Below are 5375 nucleotides of genomic sequence, written 5' to 3' on the forward strand. Positions count from 1 at the left end.
ATTAAAGTCTTTGTGATTGACGGAACATAAATACATCATCTATAAAAAGGAAAGAGAAATAACCCAAAAAATGAACTTTTTTTTAACCAGACATTGATAAACAAAACCAGAAAGAATACTGAAAGTCCTACGCTTCGCAGTCCTTGTCAGTATAGTTCACTGATTTAAACTTTATATTTCATTGACCAAATTTTGTTTCTATCAACGTCAGGTTTAAGACTTTTTACTGCTGCGTTGGTACGGTGGAGACATGCTGCTAGATGGTTACTGAGGAGACGACGGCTAAGACGGTTTGTTGATAAGTGTTTAAGATAGATTGTTGTGTGAGAAACAATGTTTTTTGCATTATAAGTTGTTTTAATGAGCCTGAATTCACCCGCCCACATTTCAATGACTTCCTGTGTCTCATCATTGCTCTGCTACTATGTTTACACCCCATAATACCCAACTTCGGTGGCTGTTTTCGTCTAGTTGCTCCACTCCGAGTGTGGAGCCTATTAAGGCGGAGAAAAAGTTAGTTAATCAGAGTCCAGTCCAAAAAGAAACGGACTGGACCATCTTGAATGATGGGTCAGAGAACGGTTCCTGGTTCCTGGTCCTGGTTCCTGGTCCTGGTCCCCTTGGGTGTATTTAAACTGAAAATTTGCTCTGGATTATTGGGGGAAACAAACTCCGGTTCACTTTAGGCGAAAAAAAAAAAGTGTCCAGTCGGCCTAAGGTGTACTTCGGAGTTTTAAGTTTGACACCCCTGCTCCACACCAAAAGGTCCCAGTTGGGATTTGAACCAGGACCTTCTCATTGTGAGGCAGGAGCACGAACCACTACACCATCATACAACCCTATTTTTGTCTTTTTTTGTTAATATTTTGCATAAAGCGTACCAATACCAAGGTATAGATACCCGGACATGACCAGTATTGGTATTGACTACTCTAAAGTCTTGATTATTAACTAATAAATGAATACATTTCAAAGAAAGTCCCAACTTGTCATATGTGGTTGTATGGTTTGGGTCCCCTCTGTGTCTCTTTTTGACATTTTAGGTTGAGTATCGATAATCATTTCCAGAAACTATTAAACTCTATTTTTTTTAATCCTCTGAGTTGAATTAGATTCAATTCAATTATGAGTTTACACAGTCTATACATTTAGAGGTATATTTTTAGAAATACATTAATAATCTGTTTTGAAGATATTCATACTAATCTGATCCAGTTCACATCCTGTAAATGTATCAGTGAAATAATGAGATTGTTAATATCATCCAGAGTTACATGGATTCTCTAAAGGAGAAGTTCTAACTAAAATGTTCAGATCATTAACATTGGAAACATTGTTCTTCTTCTCCTGGAGGACGTTTCAGTTTGGACACTAGGTGGAGCTCGCGCTATAGCATTACACTTTTTTCAAGAAGAAGACAAAAGTATGATCAAAAATTTTTGTTTCATACCACAAATGGTTAAATCAAAAAATATGTCCTAATTGAAAATTAGTGTCTGTGAGTTTATAAAGACGTTCATTTAGTCAGTAATGTATGTTTAGGTTGATTGAGCGTTAGCATTAGCTTTCCTGTGGGAAATTTCATTAAACTTTAGCATCAAGCTAACAGACTTTAGCTTTATGTGCTAGATTGACCTCTATTTTTATGAATCGATTATTGATCCTTTCAGCTCAATTTGATGAACTCGGACATGTTTTTTGGTGTCCCCAGCTTATCGGTTTGTGAAGTGCTGGCTGTTCAGGGGTCCAAAACCTCCGGGCTGCAAACTGGTACTGGTCCGAGGAACGCTTGGTACAGAGTTCCCAACCCTCAGGACACGGACTGGTACCATAACCGATCTTGTTCTGGTGATGCTGACTGGACCGGACTTGTACAGCGACACGAACCAGACCGGTACCCTAACCTGGCACTCTGACCCAGCATCGGGTCCGGTAACGCGTCTCAAGGTCGGGGACCCCGGGAATTTACGGGAACAGCCAGATCGTCAACAACGATTGGGGGGGAATCCTAAAAGGTCAAAAAGCGACGCGCTGGGGGCTCGAGCCACAGGTCCAAATATGACGAGTTGGGGGTGAGAATGTGGAGCCTTTCTAGATCATTTCAGTTATTAGGTGAGTTACTCCAGTGATTGGTGCCAAAACAAACCCAAAACCTTCATCTCACAGCGTATTGAACTGCTCCATCAGTGACCATAAAAGTCTCTAGTTGTCCACTTGAGTTTGTGATTTTAGGAAAAACACTTTTGTATTTTTAACTTCACACATTCAAGTTGTTACCTGGGCAGTCTTTGTTTATTAGGATGATGGATAAAATGATGGAGAAAAACAAAATTACTAGTATCAGTATTTTGTATTAAAGGTGTGGAATCACTAATCCAGATGAACTTTGCGGTTGGAAATCGCTTTTTTGTCCAATAGACACGAGTCGAACTCGACTACATTCAACCTTTTTACCAGAGTCAGACTTCCTGACTTAAACACAGATTGTGTCTTTATCTTCTCCTCTCCACCTCTTCTTAACCCCAGCCAAATGTGTCAAAATGTTAATTTTACCTTAAATTACTTGCCATTTCCGCGTAGATACGGGCTGTGAAGAGCAGAAAAAAGATTCCCTTTCTGCAGGTGAAGGAGCCACTTTTTCTCTCCTTCGGTGTCTGTCTGGATAAAGCTTGTTTTCACTCTGGTATTCATCTTTTTAAAATATGCTATTATTTCCCTCATTAGCACGAGGCTGGATAATAAGTTCAAGAACATTAGTGAGCCTTTAATTAACACGCCTGGCCGTTTACCTTGAGCTGTGGAAATGAATTCATTCATCAAACCCACCAAGAATTTGTGATCTTTGAGGCTCCGCAGTCATGACAAACACTCCGGGTTGCAGCTTTTCTTTGGAGCACAATTTCAAAGCAATTAGTGTTGCTTTGTCAGAGGACAATTAGTGACATTTTTCTCAGGTTAAAGTTGAATTGCTGGGCTGGTTGACGGTGTGGGTGAAGTGGCTTGGAAGGAAGAGGAATTCCAAGGTGTCCCGCCGGAATATGGACGTCAGAGACCTTCGTGTTGATATACAGAAACAAGTAACCAGAAATGAAGTTGAGAACCAAAAAAAATATTTTTGAACATTTTTTTTATATTAAATGAAAAAATAGTAATGAAGTGATGATAAAAAAATACTTAAAAAAAATTAACTGTGCCATGGGGTCAAGATGACTCCACTTTTAATGTAGATATGTCTAAGAAAGCACAAGGGTTGCACTGGTTAATGTAGTTTTAACAATGTAATAGCAATAAAGTATTAAATGTAAAGGAAAAACAGAAATCCAAAACACACCTTAGGTCACACGCCGAACAGGATAAACATTTATTGAACACTCTAAAATTACATTTTTAAAACTTTAAAACTTTTTAACATAATTATGAACTAGATATATAGCATTACTTGTGATAATCCTAGTATGAATGCTGTAAGCTGAATTTGGCTGCTGAAGATCCTGAAATCAATAGCTGCAAATGCTGAAGCTGAAAGCCAGTGAAAATATTAGCTAAGTGCCAAATTAGCTTAAATAACAAAAAAAAACAACTTAAGTTAGTCAAAACAGCTGGCATGTAGCTGAAAAAATAGCCAAACTTCAAAACAGTAAAAAAAAAAATGAAAAACCCTAAATTTGTCAAATTAGCGAGCATGTAGCTGAAATATTAGCTAAACCCCAAAATAGTCTAAAAATCTGAGTAAATGCCAAAAATAGTCCAAAAATCTAGCAGAATACCAGTTTTTAAAACTGTAACTTTTTAATATAATTAGGAATAATAAAAATGCAGAAATATTATTCCAGAATAAATCAACTTAAACCTTAAATAACTTTCAATAAAGCTAACAGAATGCCAGTTTTAAAACTTTAAAACTGAAACTTAACTTTCAGTTTTTTACTCTCCATAAAAATATATTTTGTCAAAATTATGCAAGTTAAAATTAAGTGCAAGATAACATCAGGTCATTAATAACAATAAAGTAAAATGATCTGGAGGGCCGGATAGAATAACCCGGGGGGCCGGATCCGGCCCCCGGGCCTTGACTTTGACACGTGTACCATAGATCTTCAAGTACCATGAGTGAGGTATTCAGGCAGTGATACTGAGCTTCAAATGTTCAGGAGTCCAGAAATGATCTGAAGTTTTCAAACTCCCATTAAGGAGGAGCTCTACAAAGATCTTCTAACACACAAACAATCTCTGCCTCATTAGTCGTCTTTGATTCCCGTAAGAACTCCGAGCTCAAACACACAACCGTCTCTGGTTAGTTAAAATAAAAAAATCACCTGAACTAGTATGAATTCATCCTGAAAGGACTTTAGAAAAACACACTCATGTCAAGAACATGAAGAAAGGACTTTGAGGAGAGAGCTTAGACAATATTTGAGGTGTAAATAGGATTAGCGTGGACGGTTTACGGATCATCGGGAAGCGTTCAGCCTGAGCGGTAAGGTCTTCCAGTGAAGGTGTTAAAGACGCTGACTGACAGCAGACGACAGCCTCTCACCTTCACAACTAAATGTTCATCCATGTGTGATTACTCACCTGTCATCTCCACTAAAGCGCCGAACAGGAAGCTCCAACCGCCGGGTTGTTGGGCGTTTGGCGTGAAGCGTGGGGGTTTGTAGACCGGAGGATCTGGAGGACCATAGTGGGGGTCAGTTAGTACATTTGAATGGACTCCAATCACCTGGTAGAGACAGACAGGTGAGCGGGCGGCCATTTTATTGATGGACTGGGGATAAAGAAGCAAATAATCTTTAAGAATATAAAAGGAAGTTTTCATAATAAAATTATCAGGGTTTGTTTGGGGATTTTTGTCAGTTATTAAGTATTTTATTTGATCAAATATACATCTAAATGTCGATTTTTCTCCATATATGCACTTTTTTTAGAGGTTTTAGTATTTCAATATTTTATAGTAATCATATTATTTAGTTCTGGAAAATATTACCTTTTTAGTCAATTTTAGGTCGATGCCAATCCCACATATGCCTTTTAGATGTTTAGAAATTAAAACTTTTCGGTTTTGCAGTTACACCAACCAGTCAGAAACTCTTGGAGCAAGACCCAAAATGCAGGAAAACTAAAACTCAAACATGACAAAATCACGGGAACTACAAGAAGGTGACAAAGCAGAACAGATGATCGGACCAGGAAGAACTGAGAACCGATAGACTCAAAGGTCATTAACTGAAGTGAAGACAGCTGTGGATCATGATGATCTGGACCTGGTGTGACCGACAAAGGAATCTCAGAACACAAAAAATACAACAAACTTTTGGTAAAAGTGATTTCTGTAATGCAGAAAGAGAAAAAAAAATAAAACGTGTGTTGATGAATTG

The 5375-nt window shown here is 38.0% G+C and overlaps 1 long non-coding RNA gene across 2 annotated transcripts in view; it reads right to left on the reverse strand.

Annotated features, from left to right (window-relative positions):
- Positions 1-2743: 2743 nt before the first annotated feature.
- The window catches only part of LOC118598063, a 180094-nt gene continuing 177462 nt past the window's right edge, over positions 2744-5375 (reverse strand). For both annotated transcript variants that reach the window (XR_004947148.1, XR_004947149.1), the window contains 2 exons: positions 4576-4668; positions 2744-3053 (listed from right to left, as the gene is read on the reverse strand). This is a non-coding gene — a long non-coding RNA (uncharacterized LOC118598063). The remainder of the gene's footprint in view (positions 3054-4575; positions 4669-5375) is intronic.

The sequence above is a fragment of the Oryzias melastigma genome, linkage group LG23 (genome assembly GCF_002922805.2).
Source record: "Oryzias melastigma strain HK-1 linkage group LG23, ASM292280v2, whole genome shotgun sequence".
Lineage (NCBI taxonomy): Eukaryota > Metazoa > Chordata > Actinopteri > Beloniformes > Adrianichthyidae > Oryzias > Oryzias melastigma.